Source organism: Onychomys torridus, chromosome 1 (assembly GCF_903995425.1).
Source record: "Onychomys torridus chromosome 1, mOncTor1.1, whole genome shotgun sequence".
Taxonomy (NCBI): Eukaryota; Metazoa; Chordata; class Mammalia; order Rodentia; family Cricetidae; genus Onychomys; species Onychomys torridus.
In genome coordinates this window covers 97394563-97416400 of record NC_050443.1, presented here as the reverse complement: position 1 = coordinate 97416400, position 21838 = coordinate 97394563, and the positions used below count along the sequence as shown (strand labels likewise).

Sequence of the window (21838 nt, the reverse complement as noted above, 5' to 3'; positions counted from 1 at the left end):
AGTGATGGCAGAAAGCAGAAAGGTATAAGGCGTGAAGACCAGAAACGAGAGGCTTTTAGCTGGTTAAGTTCTTAGGCTTTTGAGCAGCACAGTTCAGCTGAGATTCATTTTGGATGAGGACTGAGAGGCTTCCAGTCTGAGGAAACAGGATCAGCTGAGGAACTGGCTAGGTGTGGTGGCTGTGGCTTGTTCTGCTTCTCTGATCTTCCAGCATTCACCTTAATAACTGGCCTCAGGTTTGATTTTATTAACAAGACTCTTTAAGATTCCTGCTACAAACTTCTTTATGCTGAGCTTCTTTGGCTATGAAATGTCCCCATAGGTGCTGAAGACTTGATACTGGTGGCACCATTCTGGGAGATGACCAACACTGTAGGAGGTGGGACCTAACTGGGGAAATCAAGTCACTGGAGATGGGTCTGTGAAGAGCATACCTTATCTGACCCCTTTGTATCACTCTGTTTCCTATCCACCATGATGTGAACAGCATCCCCCGCCCCCCAACATGCTCATTCTCACTGCAGGAAGCTGTACCTCAGCAAAGGCCTAGAATGAAGCCAATGTCTGTGCTGAGATTGCTGAAACTGAGCCAAAATCTCCTTTCCCTTCAGGTTGTCTTTGGTATTTGGTTACAAACACGTAAAAATAACTAATAGCAATTATCACTGTGTGCCGTTCACCAACTACATTTCACCATTTAAACTTATGAAAACCAGTATTCTACTCCCGTTCCAACAGATGAGGGAGCTGGCTGTGCTGAATAGTTTTATGTCAACTTGACATGGGTCATCTAAAAAGAGGGAAATGTCAGTTGAGAAAATGCCTCCAACTCTGTCCTCCAACCAAGCAAGATGCTCAAAGGAAAGAAGGCCAAGGGGAAGAAGATGGCCCTGGCCCCACTGTTGTGAAGAAAAATGAGGCCCAAAAGGTGGTGAACCCACTGCTTGAGAAAAGACCTAAGAACCTTGGCACTGGGCAGGACACTCAGTCCAAAAGTGAGCTCACTCACTTCATCAAATGACCCACTACATCAGACTGCAGTGGCAAAAGCCATCTTCTATAAGTGGCCCAAAGTACCTCCTGCCATTAATCAGTTCCTCTAGGCCCTGGACCAGCAAACAGCGACCCAGCTGCTGAAGCTTCCGCAAGCTGCAGGCCAGAGACAAAGCCAGAGAAGGATGAAAAGCTGCTGGGCAAAGGGGACATGCCAACGAAGAGAGCACTTGTCCTTCGACCAGGAGTCATTCAGTCACTACCTTGGGGGAGAATAAGAAGGCCAGGTTGGTGGTGCTTGCCCGCAATGTAGACCCCACTGAGCTGGTGGTCTTCCTACCTGCCCTGTGTCACAAGATGGGAGTCCCTTACTGCATCATCAAAAGAAAGGCCAGGCTGGGGTGCCTGGTCCACAGAAAGACATGCACCACTGTGGCCTTCACTTGACTTCACACTTCAGCTCAGAAGACAAGGGTGTCCTGGCGAAGCTGGTGGAGGCTGTTAGGACCAATTATGACAACCGATAAGATGAGAGATCCGCCACCACTGGGGAGGCGACATCCTGGGTCCTAAATCTGCAGCTTGAATTGTCAAACTAGGAAAAGCAAAGGTCAAATAACTCACTATGAAACTGGGTTACTGCTAAGCTTTCTGTACATAAATACAATTACAAAATTCTCTTTTAGAGATAGAAAAAGGAAATGCCCCCATAAGATCCATCTGTAAAGCATTTTCTTAATTGGTTACTGATGTGGGCAGGCCCAGCCCATTGTGGGTGGTGCTGTCCCTGGGCTGCTGGTCCTGGCTTCCATAAGAAAGCAGGTTGAGCTAGTGATGTTGAGTAAGCCAGTAAGCAGCACCGCTGTGTGGCCTCTGCATCAGATCCTGCCCTGTTTGGGTTCCCGTCCTGACTTCCTTCATGGATGAACAGCAATGTGGGATGTATACGCCAAATAAACCCTTTCCTCCCAGCTTGCTTGCTTTCGTTCATGGTGTTGCACCATAGCAATGATAACCCAAACTAAGACGCTGACCCTCTTGAAGAATTTGTCAAGGATGTTACTAAGAATCAGAGCCATGTCTTTCTGTCTCAGCTGCTACTTTGCTGGGGGAAAGAAGTAAAATGGTGTACAGGAGAAGGAAAGTTCATGGTGTGCCTACCAGTGCTCTTTGAATGCAGTTTCCATCACACCCCAACAGCACTGTGAAGGCTGGAAGAGCATCCCCAGTTAGTCCAAAAAGGAACTGACCCTCAGCAAAGTGAGAGAAATTGCTAAACATCCTCTGCTAATGAAAGTAATTAAGCTTTGAAGCCAGGCCCATTTGATTCCAAAATATACCAGACCTGGCTATATGTGTGCCATGACTCAGGGAACATGCAGCTCTCGTGGAGTTTCCACTGAGACTCATTTTATCCTCACGTTAGAAATAGGTAACAGAGGCTCTTGAGCTGAACTGGCTGATCACATCCATGAGGCTCCTAAGGATCAGAGTGGCTCAGAGCTGCAGTCTGCCATCCACACAGTGTTTATTCTTGCCTAGGGTCAAGCTAAAGAGCCTAAAGCCCTTGCTTAGTGACAAAATCGCCTTCATCTCACTGGCCACACCATAGCTCCACCACAGCCACTGATTGGTCCAGATGCTTTGACAGTAATTTGGCATTGATGACTCTCTGACCAAACCTGGAGGCTTCTCTCCATACTATAAAGAAAGGATGGGACTAGAAAATGAGATTATGGGATCTTTTTCACCTATACTAAACATGTATTCTTTAAAAAAGCATATGCTTCTGAAGAGTACACTATTTGCAGGAGTCATCTTCCAAGATGACTGAGAAGGACTTGAGGGGCCAGCTTTGGAGGCTGATTAATTGCCTGTCAGCTGGTGATACCAGAAGCTGCTGAGTCTAGTCCTGTCTGCCCCACAGATAAGAGATGCTGCCAATATCGAAGTTCCCTGCTCCCTTTCCTTGGAAGAGAGGCCAAACTAAGTATTAGCTAGCCTCCATCTTTGCCACCCTGAGGGAAGCCGGCTCCTCAAAGCAATCCAAATGCAAGTCATCAAGGACTTCTGGATCTTAGAGCTTTCCCACGTCTATTAGCTATACCCCTTTCTGCAAAAAACCATGCAAGGACAAATCACAAATGGTTAAGGAAGCAAAAGCAAACACTAAGGCCAGATGCATCTTTGCCTACATCTCTAACACCATGGGGCTAGGAAGCTTCCAGATAAGGCGGAAACTGGTGTAGAAAAGGCAGGTGTAGCTATTAGCCCAGGTTCCCTGTGGCCTTGCCCTTGCTGACAATGTCCCTGCACCATAGAAACCTTGATATCCCACACACTGCCATATGCAAAAAATCACAAAGAAGCCAAAGAAAAAGCTCCTGCTATTCCAGGAGCACATAAGGCAAATCCCACCAAGCCAAGGAAGCCTTCATGTATTTGCTTTCTCAAAAGTACCTCCTATTTTCATTCCTTTAGCTGGCTAATTGCTCTTCTGCAGCTGGGTGCTGGTAATTACAAATGAAAGGTATTTATTCATTAGAGGAGACCAGCAGGAGAGTCTCTACTTAGCAACACTCTGTTAATTTGAGTTTGGCTTCAGAAGGTCATAAAGCTGCTTTGAATGAAAAGGTTTCCAGAAGGATCCCTTTTCCCACCTCTCCTTCACCTTCCCCAAGGAGACCCTGGGTAGAGTTTCTTATACACTCTGGGTTCCAGAACTCTTCCTGCTCCGTGCTCAGAGAGTGTTGGTTAACTTTGATGTTTCCCCCAAAGCTCGTGTGTTGAGGACTTGTTCCTCAAGCTCCTGCTGACTCTGAGCAGTGGAACCTTTAGGAGGCAGGGCATAGTGAGAGGATGTGAGGCCCTCAGGAGCATGCTCTTTTTTGTTGTTGTTGTTGTTCTTGTTGTTGTTCTTGTTGTTGTTCTTGTTTCTTTTGATTATTTGGGACAGAGTGGCAGGTTCCATGCAGGCCTCAAATTCACACGAAGCTGTGATGACCTTGAACTCCTGCCTCTCCTGTCTTGGTTGTCCAGCTGCATGCACCCAGGGCACACTTTCCAGGCAGGTGGTGGGAACCCCAACCACACCCGCCTCTCTTTGCTTGGATCGCCATAAGCGAGCCATCTTGTTTGGCCATGTGTTTGTGCTGCCTTCCTCTGACCCAAAGTGACACAGACAAGTAAAGATAGGCTGAAATCATAAACCAAGTAATCCTTTCCTCTTTGAAGATGCCCTGGGAGCTTCGTCACAGCAGCAGAACTCTGACTGACACCTCACTTGGCCAGGTCAACCATGGATCCTGCTGATCCTGCCAATGCAACCACGGGGGCCTCTTTCTCTCCTATTTGCTCTTCACCATCCACACTGTGGTGTCTTAGATCTCTCCATGTTCACCAAAATTTCTGTGTGTTTCCTTACATGCACCCGCATGGTAAGTCTGGTCAACTGTTTCAATTGACAAGTTATGTGCCTGCAAGTGAGGGAAGGAGGCTGGACAAAGTCCCAGTCTGACCTTGACTTTCAGCTGTAATCTCATTCTAATTTTTACCAGAGAGCCCTGGGTTTGGAGGCGGCAAGCTGCTTTCTGTGGTCCTCCAACATCATTTCTTCTGTTACCTGCTCATGCCTGTGTGGTATGTAGTGTCCACCTGGCAAGAACTGGGGATGCAGCAGGAAGATAGCACCCGTGTCTCTGCAGCATCCTCTGCTATAAACATGCTACATTGTAATTCCACTACTACAGTATCTTGGCTCAAGGCTGAACATTTATTTCTCACGTGCAATGCCATTTTCTACCTCTCAATCATAATAACAATAGACATTTATTTGGGCATCTGCTATTGTTCTCTTTAATTTTAATGTGCATTGTCTCTTTCTCTCTGAAGAAACTCTGGCCAGTTTGGCAAGTATGGCTCTGGCAGGCCTTGCCCTTCTGCCCCCTTCCCTCTGTCTTGCTTTAAAGACACACACACACACACACACACACACACACACACACACACACACACACACACTAGATTATATCCCTACAAGGTCTGTCCTCTTATTTGGACACTTTCTTATGCCAGACTCATTCCTGAGGATAAGTACCAAAATCCAGCAATCAAAAACCCCCTTTGGTTCACCTAATTAACATGCCCAATCCAAATATCTCACCACATCCTAGCCTATTCTAACATAGACCTCCCCCTTCCCTCCTCTTAAAAATTACACCTGCAAGATCATTGGATGCTATTTTTCTGCCTGAAGTCAGAAAACAGCCATGTTGACTTTTCTTCCCTGCACAATAAAGGATCACTCTGTGAAAACAAGTGTTTGGGTGCAGTTTGTGCCTAACCTTGGGTCCAGGACGGAGCCCCCACTGTGCAGGGGTCTCCTTCACTCTCAACAATACTAATAGGAAGCACTATTATTTTTCCCCCTTTCAGATAAGGAAACTGGCTCTCCAAGAGCTCAAACAACTCTCTCAAAGTTGGATCACTACTATAACAGTGATCTAAATATTAAAATGGAAGCAAAAGTAGGTGAGGTCTGACTCCAGAGTGTTAGCAGTCTGTGAATAGCCAGGACCTTTAAATGGAAGGAAAGGGGCAGAACTGGAGAGATGAAAGAGTCAAAGCTGGAAACTGAACATCCCAAAGGCAAAGGTTCCCCAGGATGGCTACAGCATTGGCTGCAAGCCAAAAGTCAGCAGTGTTTACCACAAGGCATTTTAGAAAGGTGTATTTTTTTTAAACCAATAAAATGCAATCCATCAACACATGGAGGAATTGAGGTCATTGCAGGGATGAGACTGCAAACCTAAGAGTTGCTATTGTCCCTCTGTAAGGAGAAACCTCATCTGAAATGCAGAGAAAAAATATCTGAGATGGAAGATAGAGGCCCAGTGCTGGTCATATCTTCAGGTCCCCAGATCTAGCCATACCTATGAGTTCACCTCTTTTCTAAAGCATGTTAACAGATGGCAATCCAATTCTTCTATATCCTGGACCTAACAATTTAAGAGTCATCTATGAATTGGCTAATCTTCTGAACTCTAATCACATAAGCCAACACATCCTCTTTGTCCAGTAAACCACACAGTGGACTTTGTCATTTGTACCTACAGTACACCAGCTTTATGCTGTTGTCTTCTCCTCACTATTAATATTATTATGTTATGGAACATGGCTAGATTATTTAGCTGTACACTAAGAGGTTACTCACTCACTCAAAGTTACCAACAAACACCAACATTAATTCCCAGTCACAGATCTATATATAAAGCTACAAAAATAACATTTCTACAATAAAACACAGGAAAATACCATTGAAACAAAAAACCTCTCTCAGAGGACTTTTAAAAAGCTAAAAGTATATCATAAAACTAAAAAATATAATTAGCTTTATTGAAATTAACTTCCAGCCTTTGTGTTGTTTTTCTGTTGCTATAGCAAAGATAATCAACTGAAACAAGAGAGTGTACATTTCGTTCCTCAGTTTTGAAGACATTAATTGGTTCCAATGCTTTTGAGCCTTCAGTGAGGAGGCAGGAGGAAGTGGTTCAACAAAGCAATGTAGAAGAGGCGACCAGGTCCCAACACCCCTTTCAAGAGCATGCCCCTAACCACCATGCTTCCTTCCATTAAGCCTACTTCTCAAATGTTCTACCTCCTCCTCAGTGCCACAGGCTAGGGATCAAAACTTCAACTAGGGCTTTAGGGGTACATTTATTCAATCACAGTTTTTATTAAAAGACATTTTAAAAGTACAAAGGTAAGCGACTCACCTTGATATTCTGGAGCAAGACACACAGACTCTGGCTTGACACACTACTATGTGCTGTCTCAGACCCTGGCTTGATGGCCCACCAGATGCCAGTTCAGATCCTGGCTTGTTGGTCTATCAGATGTGGACTCCATACAAATTAATGAACCTCCCCCTTGGCTTCAATCTTTACCTGTGCTAACTGCACTTATTGTATGGGATTTATGGAGAAATTACGAAGCTAATGGTATCATATTAAATGGTGTTACCCCATCCCTTCCTACCTTCTCAAGAATTCCTAACAGCCCAGAAACTCAGAATAGCCCATCACTTGAAAATAAGGTCTTTGCAGGTGTAGTTAAGAATTGAGATAAGACAAATGGTTTAGATTTGGCTTAAACCAAATGAGAATATTCTGTTAGAGACAGAGGACACAAAAGAGTAAATGACTATTTGGAAGAGACACACATGGCAACCAAGGATACCTAGGTCACTGCATGCCGTGACCACACTAGAATGTTAATACACACAGTTAGTATGATGCCTAGAGAGTGGGTTGTTTTGCTGGCAACCATTTATCCTTGTTCCCAAAGAACATTGACCCTGCCCTACATTCCTGAAGAGATCATGAAGCTTCTGACTGAAACCTGTTTGCTCAGACCCAATAACAATTAACACTTACAGCCAGGGCATTTAATAAGCACAGATGAATTCCCTTTCAGGGCTGGTGGCTGCAGGTCCATGTCCAAGGTCGGGGCAGGGTGTAGTAGGAATCTTAAACGTTCTTATTAATGAAACCAAACCCGAGGCCAGTTATTGGGGTGAATGCTGGAAGATCAGAGAAACAGAACAAGCCACAGTTTTCTCACCTCACCAGTTCCTCAGCTGGTCTTGTTTCCTCAGACTGCAAGCTTCTGAATCCTTATCCCAATGGCTCTCAGCTGAACTGTGCTCGAAAGCCTGAATGCTTAACCAGCCAAATGCTTTACTCACTACATGCTTTTTTCTCCCCGAATTTGTGGTCCTCACACCTTATATACCTTTCTCTTTCTGCCCCCACTCTCTGGGGTTAAAGGTTGGGTTTCTGGGATTAAAGGCGTGGGTCACCATGCTTAGCTGTTTCTAAAGTGGCCTTGATCTCACAGATCCACCTGCCTCTGCCTCCCAAGTGCTGGGATTAAAGGCGTGTGCTACCACCGCCCAACTTCTGTTATGGCTTACTCTTCCCATTTTCTAGCCACCATTTTTGGCTTTGTTCTAGTGGCTGTCTGTTCTCTGACCCCAGATATGTTTATTTCGGGGAACACACAATATTTCAGGGAACACAATACCCACTACAGCAGGGTAGTTTCTTATGTGGTTTCTCTCCTTGGCTTGGAATTGACATCCTCTCTCTCAACATTTCTTCCTCTTGCATGACTATGTATGCCAGGTTTTTCTTCGTATGAGGTCACTCATTACACTGTAGTAATGGCCTCATTTTAACTTCATCACTTTTCAGGTCCCCTTTCCAAGCAGACAGAGAAGCACTAAGGCTGAAGACTTTAATGTGATGTTTGAGAAGACACACTTCAGCCCTTACCAAGGTTGATAAACGCTTATTGTACAAAAGCATCCGAGCATAGAGTCTATAGCCCGCAAAGACAGTTCAATTACATCAAACAAGGATTTATGGAGCTTGCTGCATGGACCACAGACATGTCCCACTCAGGTCCTGCTGCAGGAAGCGGGGCTGACTTACAGCATCCTGCCAGCACACCCTGGTATTTGTGGCAGTGTCCATGTAGCCGCCTTTGGCTGGGAAGCTGTAGCCAATGAACTGCTGAGAGAGGGAGGAGGGAAGGAAGGAAGATCCAGGACCTCAGCCACTCCAGCGGCCACAGATTCCTCTCCTGGACAGCGACTGCTCTGGGTTTCCCCATCAGCCTGGTAGACACCACACCCCAGCCACACTGTGAGCCGAAGTTCTTCCCATCCAGCCCATCATTCCCTCTGTCTTTGCACAGATGTCAGACACGCTTCGTACTTGAAATCTCTCTTTGTTGACAACAGTCTCTTCTCATTTATCCTTCACAGAAATTTCCATCAAACGAATCACTCATATTTTTGTCTTAGTCTGCTTGGGTTGCTGTAATAAAACAAAACAAAATAAAAAAAAAAAAAAAACAAAACAGACTGGGCATTTGAAACTGCACAAGGTTATGTCACACAGCTCTGGTGGCTAGGAGTGTGAGATGTGGTTGCCAGCACAGTGGGACTTTGGTGCATATGGCAGATGCTGACTTCTCATGGTTCCCTCATATGACAGAGAAGGGACAAGACCACTATCTAGGATCCCTTCTACAAGGGCACATCCCACATCCAGGAAGCCCCATCTCATGGCCTTATCCCCTCCTAACATGGCTGCCTGGTAATACCATCATCTGGGGATTCAGATTTCAACATATGAATTTGAGGGAGGCATAAACATGCCGTGTATAACACATCTCTTGGACTTCTGTTCAGAATTTGGGAGTGAAACATGATGTGGGATTCAGAAAAAGCCCCTAAAAGTACAAGACTATTTGGTACAACATTTACCACTAGGTACTTTGGTTTCTCTCCTACAGTGGCTCACAGAGAAGGCATAAGCCCTTCATTCTAAGTATTGCACATACATGCACAATGGAAGTGGAGCTCAAGCCTACCCCCAGACTCCTTTGTCCAAAGTCAGTCTTATTCTGTAAAACTCATATAGATCGGACATTGGGCAGGTAGGAAGGGCTGTGACTCAAACCAGACCAAAGTTTCAGAGTGTGATGGCAGCTGTAGGGACTAGGAAGACCATGCATTGGAATTCACACTTTTTATTATTTGAGAATCTCATAGCCTCTTCAGGGTATTATCATGGCTTCCTCCCCCACTTCATCATCATCATGCCTCCTCCTCTCTTTGAAAATCCTTTTGTGATACTAGATTGTGAACTCCTACCCATCCTTCAAAGCCTTAGATAGATATCACTTATTATTGCACTTTAGGGAAGTTACTGTTAGTTTGAACATGAAATGTCCCCTATGGATTGAAGTCTTAAAGGGTTGGTCTTAGCTGGTAGCACTATTTTGGGAAATAGAGAAAACTATAGGCTGCAGGCAGCATGGGCCCAACTAGAGCAAGCGAATCCTTCATGGCAGGACTTTGAAGGATTTACCTGGTCCAGATGCCTCCCACTCCTCTTCCTACCACTACCCTTTCTGGCCACCAGGACATGAGAATGTTCGCTCTGTGAAGCTCTTTGCCATGATGACCTGCCTTACCTCAGGCCCAGGAATAACAGTGCCAGCCCACCTCAGACTGTGGCTTCTGGCATCACCAGTCAAAATCATCCTTCCTTCCTTTTAAATAATTTCTTAGGTATTTTATCACAGCAACAAAAGTTTGATGAATACAGTTACTCTAACGAAATATCAGAGGGAAGCTAACTATAAGAAGGAGAAGATGGCTGAGCTCACAGTTAAGGAAACTGAAGCCTGGCATTGAGCATCCCATTGGCTGGACCTCTGAGGAGGGCAAAAGGACAGCATGGCAGGAGCCAAAGAGCAACTTAGGGGTCTCACAAGAGAAACTTCTAGCCCTCTGACAGCAGCACCCCAGTGACCTAAGGGCCTCCTCCTCTGCCCTTCCCTTACATGCTCTACCGCTTCACTTCTCCCACACTGAGGAGCAAACTTGCCCAATCTGATGCTTTGGGGGACACTTGCATCCCAGCCCTGTCACCCATTCACAGCCATCCTTCACTGGCCTCACTTGCCCCATCACACATGCACAACTCCATTGCAGCCACAGATCATTCCCTGCAGGCCTACCTGCCCCTCAAGATGACAGGCTCCTGAGGATGGGCCTGTCCTTCCAGGTCCTCACTGGTCTTTGGGGAAGGGAATGTATTTGAGCTATGCACATGATGTGGTGATGTGCAATCTGTTCCCACCCCTCCTCCTAGCACGGACAAATCCCCCACCCCATCTTACGAAAGGAATTTGAAGTTCCTGAAACACAAAACCACTTGGCCCAGGTCCCAGAACTTCCACAAGAATTCTAGGCCAGAATTCAAACTCAGGTGCCCTCAAAACCAACTCTGCCTCCTCTTCTCTCATACCACGTGCCCACCCCACCCCACCCTGGGACAGCCATGGTACCCCTGCCACAAGACCGCTGGGGTAGAGAAGGGAGGTTATCAGGACAGTCCTGCCCTTTCTGCATGCTGAGGGGGCTGAACTAACAGATATTTAGCTCCTTGCCTGCACTGACATTTTATTCTAGGTTTCTTATCTCTCCTTTTGACACCACCTGTACTATTTGAGACAAGTCCCTGCTTTAAAAATAATGATAAAACTGCCTGTCAGTGGAAATAAGCTGCACATACTATCTCGTTAATAGAAAGAAGCAGGGGGATTTCTGAGACACCTCTGTGGGTTCGTTAGGCATGCAAGATTAAACTCGAATTCATCTTGGCCCAGCCAGACGCGTTCAGAAACTGAATTGCCAGGGATTGAATTTTCAGCCTCTCTGGGTTCACCGTAAGGATGAGGAGAACCCAGGCAAACAGGCAGTAAGCCAGCCATCGGAGGACAGTGTCCATAGCCCAGTGAATCCTGACTCACTTGGACTCATCATGGGAAAACCTCAGGGGGCACACGGCTCCACCACCTGCTAAGTGAGTGGCCTGAAGCAACATTCTCAGTTCCTCAGCTTCCTCAACTGTAAATTGGAGCAAAATGATAGTATACCTGTCACTGGTTGTTGTGGGGAATAAATAAATAATTGCACATAGACAACATGAATCCTGGTATGTGGGGAATATTTAATGATGTAAGTCATAATTACTCTACAGGGTTTTCCCAAATGTGTTCTAGAACCCAGGATCATACTTGTAATATCTTGCACCCTCTGAGCCTGACCACCCCTGGATCTTGTCTCTTGCTTCTGGCTCTACCCCACCCCATCATTCCTCTGCCCATCTTCTCAGCATCCTGAAGGCCTGGTTCCAGGAACCCCAAAGATACCAGCAGCATCCAAAAATGCTCAAGTCCTGTATGGGAAGTGATGTGGCATTTGCATCTAAGCTAAGCACATCCTCTGTAGACATGAGATCCCCTCTGGATGACTTTCTGTTATGGTTTTGATCTAAAATGCTCACAAAAGGCCACTTGCAAAGGGCTGAGCTCCCAGCCTGGGGTGCTATAGGGAGGTGGTGCAACCATTGGGAAGTGGGGGAAATCTAGGAGGTGGCACCTAACTGAAGGAAGTAAGACATTTTTGCCCCAGAGGAGATAATATTGGGACAAGACTCCCCGCCTCCTTTCTCTCTCTCTATTTCCTGGCTGCCATGAAGTAAGCAGCTGGATTCCACACATGCTTCTGCCATGATGCATGTTCACAGCATGGACAAACACAATGACTATGAACTGAAACACTGACACCATGAGCCAAAATCAACATTTTTCTTAGTATGTTGTCTCCCTCGATTATTTTGTCATGGTAACGAAAAGCTGGTACAGTCATGTCTCAGACACTGCCAATGCTGCATCCGGATTTGTTATGCTATGTTCTTTTGGGAATGATGACAAGGGGGGAAATCCTTGCAAGTTCAATGTGGACAGTTTGTTTCAAATCTTTTTCATCCATCATGGTTGAATCCACAGACACAGAACCCTCAGATATGGAAGGACTTTCACCCTTGCTGGACCCCAAATGCTTTCTACTTTCTCCTCACATACAAACTCCTCTTCACTCCTTGGAGGCTGCTTCCCTTGAGAATCTTCTGCCTCCCTGCCAGGCAAGAAGGCTGGATTTGGGGCTGCAGCAAGGTCCCATTCAGCATGAGGCTCTGGTTGGAGAGATTGGCACTGCAGGGAAACTGCTCCCCAGTTTACCTTGCTTAAGTCAGCATGAGGGAATGCACTGGTGTAGCCACAGTGTGCATGTGGTGGGCAGCTGTGGAAAGGGTTAGCACTCTCCCACTGTCTGGAGGGGCTGGCACACCATAGCGAGGATAAAGGATGCTTCTCTGAGGACCAAACAACATCCTCCCTGTCGTCTTGAATAGGATTGTAGGTGACTGGGAACCTTCCTGAGGTCTTAGAAAAGCACGAAGTTATTTATTTTCTAAATTCTATCTTATTTCTCTCTGACGTTCAGCGTCGCATCTCTCTACCCCGTGCAATACTATCACCCTCGAAGTAAACACACAGAGAGCCTCATAACTCTATGCATGTGTCTCTTATGGCCCTCCCCATGCTGTATGTGGCCAGTGGGTCACAGCGTGGATTCAAGAACCAGTCTGCGAGTGTCCTGATATAAGATTCTCCATTTCCTGGCTGTGTGACCCCAGGGGAATTACTTAACCTTTCTGAACTTCAGTTTTCTCATTTGTTATAACTCATACTAATAATACCTTTTTCATTGCATTGTTTTCAGAGCTAAATGAGTCAAGATGTGAAACTCTGAGCATGGGACGCAGTACACAGATCTTCCCCAATAACTGCTGGCAATGGTTGTATTCCTTCTAATCTGTGTATTCTTCCCCTGTCCCCACTGGGTTGTAAGAGCCAGAAGAGTAGTTAGTGGTTATCAGCATCATTGATCCTTTGCCCCAGTACAGGGCATAAGACAAATAAAAGACAGGAGATCAGAAGGAAGGACAAGGAGAAAGAGAAGAAAGAGGCGAGGAGGGGGGTACCTCTGAATTGAAACAAGCCCTCCCAGGGGGGAGGCTCAGAAGGTCCAGAAACTCACCACGAGGCTCAGAAGACTCTGGAAACTATAAATCTAAAAGGACCATCCCTGAAGTTGCAGAAACAGTCATCACTTGCTAAGGGAGGGGAGACTTTCTCCAAGCTGCCTGAAAATGGGCAGGAACTCCAGGGACACAGTTTTCTGGGTGGTCACCCATGCTGGGGTGGACTTCTCAGAGACACAGCTGTAAGAGAGTCACCTATGCTTCTGCAAGTAACTCCAGTGAATCCTCGCCCCCCTCCCACGCCCACCCACTCCCCTCCCCGCTCAACTAGACCAGGGTGGAATAATTTGCTCTATTGTTAGTGCACTATCTGGAGTGAAAAGTGTTTGCTCTCATCTCCTCAGGAAATGCCACACAACAGTGAGGGAGCAGAGAGAAGGAGAAGGGAGTAAGCAAGGGGCAGGAGAGAAAAGACAAACAGAGGGGATTCCTCAAACTTGTTTGACTGTGACATGCATACCAAACCATCTAATTGTAGGAAGTTGAATTAACTCCACCCAAGCAGAACTGGTCACTCCATTACTTCGCCAAAACAACATAACTGCTTTAAACTGCAAAATAGTTCAAAATCCCTTACCATGAGTTCATCGTTGGTCATTTTAAGGGAGAGATGATAGACACGGTAGAAATCACTTGAAAGCTGAGTCACACAGTCCAAGATGGCTCCCTACAGTGGGCCAGGATCCAGGCAATCTTGCCAAGACCTTCCTGAACACATTTCAGTCTCTACGCAGAGAGGCCAGGGGCCAACCAGCAGTTCCTCCAGTGTTTACCATGTGGTTAGTCCCACAGGCACACCTCAGCTTAGTGGGTCTGACACTCAGTTCCTCAAGCAATATCAACAGCACCTCTGTTCTCATCCAGAGATTCCCATCCTCTAGATTACCATTTAAAACCAATATGTGAATTGACGAGTTTTCAGTGCAAAGAAATGTTATCACACAGATCGATTTCTCTGACCCCATGTAACCAGCGTTTTCTCTATCTGTCAGCAACTACATGATGGTTGGAAGCTCAGAGTGAGGAGAGTTACAGCAATTAAACATCCAGCACCACTGAGTTCAGATGGGCTCACAGGAGCAGAGAGTTTTGCTTTGTCTTGTTTCTATTTCAGCCATCAGGTACAAGGCTATCTGCTGTGCCTGCTGGTATGGATATCTGTGATCATGAGAGAAGGCTTCCAAGCAAGCCCTTTACAAGTAGGAGCTTAGGGCTGCTGAGGACTATGTCTTCACAGTAAGAAGCAGTTCTCTTGGCCATCAAATAGTTCTGCAGTAGCTTCCTCCTTTGTTTCAGTTTAAGGTTTTCAGAAGTCCATGGTCACTTGTCTTTGTTGTCTCTGGGCCTGCTGAGGCAGATCATTATTTTAGGGGACCTACAGTGAGCAAAACTGACCACTTTGTGGTGGCCAGCAATGGGAGAGAAGGAGAGGCACTGAGAGGGAGGAAGAGATGGAATTTTATAGCAAAGAGCCTCTTTCTCAACCCTCCAAGCAACCATCCATCAATGGATTAGCTCACTGATGATATCTGAGTCCCGATTCACCACCTCCCAAAGGCCCTGACTTTGAACGCTGTTCAGCTGCCTTGAGGAGGATCAAGTTTTCAACATGTGAGCTGGGGACACTTAAGACACAAATGACTTCTAAAGTTTTTCTGGTCAAAGGGAAACAGAGAGAAGATACCACTTGTGCAGAGAAATGTGAAGGTGTATCTGTCTTACAGAATTCTGCAATTTTAATTTTAAATATGGACTATTTTTTTGTATGCCTGGGTCATCTACTCTGAAAATCTTGACCTGTACTAAGTTTGGCTTATGCTCAGATTACCAAGCATCCAGGGTACCCATAAGCAAGGGAATGCCTACACAGTCCTCCCCTCTGCTAGGGATCTGTTGACACCCATTGATATAATGCATATTTTCACTGACCAGAACAAATAGTACACACAATAACAAATAACACAAGAGGCTCCCAGGACATCAGAATGATCACCATGGATACTTAAGTTCTTTATTCCTCTCTGTCAAGGTTATTGATTCCTCTCTTTGTCAAGAGTCCTTCACCACCTTCATCCCTGGGGAAGTTTTAACAGCAACCAAAGTCATATCTATTCATTTTATACCTTGCACAAATGTCTTCCCTGTGCAAAGCCCCACTCATTTGGTAAAAAGAATTCACTTTCAATGCCTCTTTTCAACTAGAAAGCTAGCTCTTAATCAAACCAATTCATTTATAGGATTAAAGGTCAGCTTTCTTGATAAATCATTTTATATCTATAATTCATTAATGACTATAAATACATAGAAGTTCTGAACCATTTTTCAGAAATGAAATGCAAGGTAAACACAAATAAAAAAGACAGTATCATTAAAATAGAAGTCAATGTGTTTCATTAAAGGTACTAAAATTGAAATGTTCTCTTTTGTAAAAACAACAGAAAATACAGAGTTAAAAAAGTATTAGGGCTGTAATAGCATTACACTCAGACTCTCTCTTTGATATAAAGAGACATGTTTTTCAACAAGAGAACAGAGTGTAGGAAGTAACATTATGAGAGGGGGGAGACAGGAATCCAGAGCTATTTGATGTTGCTTTAATGTAGTAAATAGGATCATGTCACATATCATCAGCGGATATCCCCAATAATCAAGAACATAAGCTGCATCATTGGAAATGAAATATTCAGCCCCCTGTCACACATGAACCTCTGAATCCTGTTTGACCTTAGAGGTGGTCGACTTGCCAAGTCCCCTGCTCACCTCAACATGATAAAAGCCATGAGAAGAACCAGTAACTGACATTACACTCAACAGTGAGCCTAAAGGCTTCCCACTAGGATCAGAAATAAGGCAAGAATTCTTGTTTTCATGTCTGCTGTTCAGCACAGTACCATAAACACCAGCCTGAACTCAAGTGTAACTAGTGAAGCAGGGTTGAATGTGTAATGTGAACTTATGAGATGAGACTCCTGAAGATCCCCCCAAACTAACCACTAAATCCATTGAACTTCCAGGACATACAATCAACATGTAAAAATCAGTTTGAGTCCATATGCACTAGTAATAAAAAACACGAAAAGAAAATCAAGAGAACAATTACACTTTTAATAAACAGTGTTACAAAGACCAAAATACTTAGAAGTAAGCCATAAGAAGATGTACTTACAAAGCATTACTGAAAGAAATTAATGATGACATAAGCATGAAGGTATCCCATATTTGTGGATCTGAAAATTATTACCCTTCAGGTAACAGTACTACTCTAAGCCATCTGCAGATTCAGTGTAGTCCCCTAATAGTTGTTTAAAGAAATATAAAATATTATCCTAAGAATCTTGTTAATTTTCAAGTAATTTTGAACAACCAAAAAAATGTTTAAAAGAAAAAAAGAACAAAATTGGAGGAGTCACACTCTTCTCTTAAAACTTGCTACACAGCTACAGTTGTAAAGATAACTCAGCACAAGGACTGACAGATGGACAGATGTGTAGAGACCACCACACAGACCACAGACAGGCTGAGAGTCTAAGAACAAACATCTATGGTCAATTGATTTCCTAAAAGACAGCCAAGAACATTCTGCACAGAAGGACAGTCTTTTCAGCACATGATGCTAGGAAAACCATAATTTAAAAATTAAAATGGGACCTTATATTACACCTTATTTTAAAAACTCAAAATGAAGACTAACTGTAAGAGCTAAAACCCATAGAACTCTTGGAGGAAAAAGGAAGAGAAAAAAAAAAAGATCCATGATATTGCATTAGATGATGGTTTGCTGGATTTGCCAAAAGGCATAAGCAGCAATAGACAGTTCATAAAAAGATCAACAACTTTCATGTGTAGGTTACTGTCAATAGAGTGAGAAGAGCATAGACAGAATAAGAGATGAAATGAGGAAATGACACATGTCACAAAGTGTTATTATACAGAACACGTGAAGAATGCTCAGTGTGAGTAACAGGAGCAACTGGTTCAAAAGCATGTAAAGGACTTCAATAAACGTTGCTTTGTAGATACAGAAACATCTCATAATCAGACAGAAAATGTCCAGCATCACTGGCCATAAGGAAAATGTGCATCAAAACCATAATGAGATGCCACTTAATACCCGATATGACAGATTTTAACAACAAAAACAAAAATCTAAAAATTACAAGTGTTGGGGATATAGAAAAATTGTAAGGAGCCCTTGTGGGTTGCCAGTTGGTATGTGAAAATCACCATTTTCCATAGAAAAGAGCATAGTGATTTCTAACAAAATTAAACAAAAACTGGCATGTACATTAACAAATCTATTTTTGCACACACATCCAATTAAAAGCTAGGAAGACGGAGGATGTCTCAGTGAGTAAGAACTCTTGTTGCTTTTTTAGAGGATCCAAGTTTGCCTCCCAGCACCCACAAAGGATGGCTCACAATACCCTATAGCTCTAGCTCCAGGGGATCCAACTCTCTTCCAGCCTCTGTGAGCACCTGCATGCATATGCACATTGTACTGACTGGTTTTGTGTGACAACTTGACACAAGCTAGAGTCATCAGAGAGGAAGGATACTCAGTTGAGAAAATGCCTTCATGATGTCCAGCTATAAAGCAATATCTCAATTAATGATCAATGGGGGAGAGCCTAGCCCATTGTGGATGGTCCCATCCCTTAGCTGGTAGCCCTGGGTTCTTTAAGAAGGCAGGCTGAGCAAGCCATGTGAAGCAGGCCAGCAAGCAAAACCCTTCCATGAACTCTGCATCAGCTCTTGCCTCCAGGATCCTGCCCTGTTTGAGTTCCAGTTCTGACTTCCTTCAATGTGGAAGTGTAAGCCAAATAAACCCTTTCCTCCCCAACTTGCTTTTTGGTCATGATGTTTCATTGCAGCAATAGAAATCCTAACTGAGACACACTTACATACACATAAATAAAATTGTAATAAATAATTATTTTTTACAAGCTTGAACTCGGCTTTTCTTAATGTTCATAATGTCATTATTCATAATGTCCAAGAGGAAGAAATATTTAAAAGGTGTCCATCACAGAATGAATGGATAAATAAAATGTGTTCTGCATACATATATACGGAATGTTATATACCTATACAGAGAAATGCTACTACATGAATGAACCTTGAGAAGCAGGCTAAGTCAAATATGCCAATCACAAATAGGGAAATAGTATAGTAGTATAGAATTCCACTTATATGAGGAGCCTACAGTAACTGAATTCATAAAGGTAGAAAGAGGGAAAGAAGTGACCAGGGGCAGGAAAGAGGTAAAAATTAGGAATTGTGATTTAATGGATCCCAAGTTCCTGTTTAAAATAATGAAGAATTTTCTGAGTGGATAGCAATGATGGCTGTGCTGGTTAGTTGGGGATTTTTGGTTTTTGTTTTGTCAACTTTTATTTTAAACTAAAAAATATCAGAAAGTGTTTTCCTGAAGAGGTGGGAGAGTGGGAGAGCTAGGTAGCAATGCACTTTTTAGGGTGCTATATTGGATCGTCCTACTGGTGGCATATAAAATTATCCAAGTTCATTTGACCAAACTGAAACTTTTATTATGTGTAATGACATCTGAAAGACAAAGAAAATTCTACTGGTCACGATCTCTCTCTAGCTGAACAGTGCCTAGCTGAAGCTCCCAATAGCCCCTTGCCTTTCTGTTTTCTGTCTCCATGGCTACGTCATCTCCTGCTCATCTCTTGCTGATGGGCAGTTTCTTTCTTCAGCATTGTCAATATGTTCAATCAGGTTCCATTATCATTCCACAGGTCTGATACCTACTCAGTCTTTCTGTGGTGATTTGTCATGCCACCTTCTTGACTCTTACAGAGTTATGCAACTTTTTTACATAATCCCTTCAAATCCTCCTTCTCATAATTGCCATGTTTGAAGGATTTTCTTCACCACAGTCCAAATACCATATTCTAAACTATTTCTAGTATTTGAGTACCAATAGCTTAATTTATAGTCAGATAGAATGATTAATTTGGACCACATGATGATTACACATGGCTTAAAGTTTTGAAAATTGAATAATTTCAAACTTTCTGTGATGGACAGTCATTCTAAAAAAATGTTAAAAATTAACAAACAAGAACAAATAACTAAACAGTTTAAAACTGAGTTAAATAATAGGAGTAGCTAGATAATTAAGTTCGGTGAAATAACAACAACTAATTAGGCAATCTGCTGAAATGATGGAATGTAGATTTCAGCAGCTGTTAGTCAAATGCACACTTGCTCATGGTGACACAGTGTTTTTCTAATGGTCAGCGTGCAAGCCCCAGTGTCGTATCCTTGGCTTTATTCTTCATACCCAGTAGAGTGTGTGAAGATAAGTGCTCAGGGAATGTGTGCTGAGGTGAGCGCATGGGAAGGAGGGCTTACTGGCAGATGGACCATCAAGTCCCACAAACATTTGTCCCCAGTGTCATTTTCCTGAAAAAAAAAAAAATGAAGCTCGGAATTATTTTTGTTACAATTTTTCCTGTGGCCACATCATACCTAAATTGACCTTCTTATTTCTGACCAAGTGATTGCAGAAATCCACTTCCAAAGAAGAAAAGCTGTTGGTAGCAGTGACTAACATTTTCAAACTGCATCTTCTGTGTGACTCAACTGAAAACCAACACAGGCACTGGAGAAGCAGCTTGCTGCACAGTCATGAAGCCTAGAATGCACATCCCAGGACTGCAGAAGAAGCCATGCGTAGACAAATTTCTAAGTGGTCTTATTAAAATAAAAAGCACAGAGCCAAATATAGGAGTGAAAGCCTTAAAGATCAAGGAAATAGTGAGAGTCATCAGCTAACCTTAACTCATCATGCCATAGCTTCCAAAGAGAGCTACTTTTTGTCTACACAGGCTTTTATTGTCTTGCTGTTCTACCCTCTCATTGGCTCTTAGTCCAGCTACCTCACTTCCGTGTCACTTCCTGTCTGTTCAGACTTCCAGGACTCTGTGGGATTAAAGGCATGTGTTACCTCGCTTGCCTCTGTTCCCTTGAACACATAGAGACCCTGCCTGCCAAGTTGATTGGATTAAGGGCATGTGCTACCACTGCCTGACTTTTGTGTTAATGGCTTGGTATTCCTCTAATCTCCAGGCAAACTTTATTTGTTAACATACGAATAAAATATCACCACATTTTAGCACAAATAAAATATCACCACAGCCATGGATCTTTGATGTGGCTATAAGCCAGCTCCAAGGAGGGCAGAGCCAGGACGATCCCAACAGCTTGCTGTCTTCCATGCTAGTCAGGAAAATGTGATTCCCAGGTCATAAATGTGACCCTGACTCAAATGAATAGAGAAGGCATAACAGAGGAGGAATTCTGTAACCTCTCCTGGTCTTCCAGAGTGTTTTCAGTGGCATGCACACCCACACATATATGTACATGTAGGCTTGCAAACAAGCATAAATAAGTACTTAAATAAATAAATCCTCTTTGAAAAATATAGAGTGGAGAGGACCTGTGGTCTGACAGTAACTACAACTTCCCCCAAACACAGATGATTATAACTTCTGCTGTGGATATTTAATTTAATGGGGGCAATATGGAGATCTCTTAGGAGTACAGTACTTATGTGACAGGCCTGTGTTCAGAGTTCAGCTTTTCTCCTTATGGACACTTGATGGATACATAGGCTCTGTAACCTCTCCCAGCTCTGGTTGTTCATCTGTGAAATGGGGGGTGATGGTTCAATTGGTTATGCATTCATTCATTCACATGAACATTGGCTCTGGAACTACAACGGTCAACAAAATCAACCAAAAGACTTGTACTCCTGGAGCCGCACTTGAGAGAGAAGAAATGGTAAATTAAGTGCATAAATTATAGGCTGTGTTTAAAAATGAGGTTTTGGAAGACAGGGGTTCTGAGTGAATGCGTAACAAGCAAACCAGAGGACTTTGAGCAGTCCTTGGTGATAATGTTTCTTGTAACAATGGGAAGCTTAGAGCAATTAGCCACATGGATATGAAAACATGATCATTGCTAGATGGGCAGAGCAGAATGATAGAATGGGTAGACCAACAGGGCAACATATGAACGGAGGAGAGAAATGGACAGACAGACTGACTGAACAAGACTGACATAAGTGTTATTTCCAGGAGCATCATAGCAGCACCTGCTAAGAGGATGAATCTCTGTTGTTCTTGCACTTGTGACAAGCTAGTGTATGTGTGTGGGGGGGGCGCATTCGTCTCTCTTCTTCACTGAGCCACGTGCATCCTTGTAAAGTCCTATCCATCCTTCAAGGAGACCTGGAGGAACTGGCCTTTGCTGAAGAAAGTACCGCACAAATCCACAGCAGACAGCTTCCC

General features: G+C 43.8%; 1 pseudogene; it reads left to right on the top strand.

Annotated features, from left to right (window-relative positions):
- The first annotated feature begins 851 nt into the window (after positions 1-851).
- Positions 852-1639, top strand: LOC118577250 (annotated as a pseudogene).
- Positions 1640-21838: the final 20199 nt, after the last annotated feature.